Source organism: Octodon degus, unplaced genomic scaffold, assembly GCF_000260255.1.
Source record: "Octodon degus isolate 3935 unplaced genomic scaffold, OctDeg1.0 scaffold00011, whole genome shotgun sequence".
In the NCBI taxonomy this organism is placed as follows: domain Eukaryota; kingdom Metazoa; phylum Chordata; class Mammalia; order Rodentia; family Octodontidae; genus Octodon; species Octodon degus.
Window position 1 is genome coordinate 25,241,950 of NW_004524587.1, and position 415 is coordinate 25,242,364.

Here is a 415-nt window from a genome sequence, read left to right on the forward strand (position 1 = left end):
TTTTTTTTAATGTTCATGTTCCAGCACACATTCGGGGGTCTCTAGTGGACAACAGTGATAAACTAGATGACTCAGACAGGGTTCGTACCCCCAAGAAGTCTAGGCCCCAGTGAGAAAGATAGGTGCGTGCAGAACACTCACAGAAGACAGAATGGAATAGATGACAACTAAGGGGAGTTGGTTCCAGCCAAGCATTAGGGACGATGTAATGAGAACTGCACTCTGTGAGCTGCACCTTAAGAGGAAAGGGCTTTTTTTCCTCAAGGAAATGGGAAACTGGACAAAGTAATCTACCTAAGGAAAGATGCAGGCAGGGATGTGCCTTTTGCAGTGTGGATACTGAAATCCCCACTATGCTCCTGTGGCTGAAATGCTCGGTGTGGGGAGGAGCACAGAAGGCAGCAGAGCTGAGAAG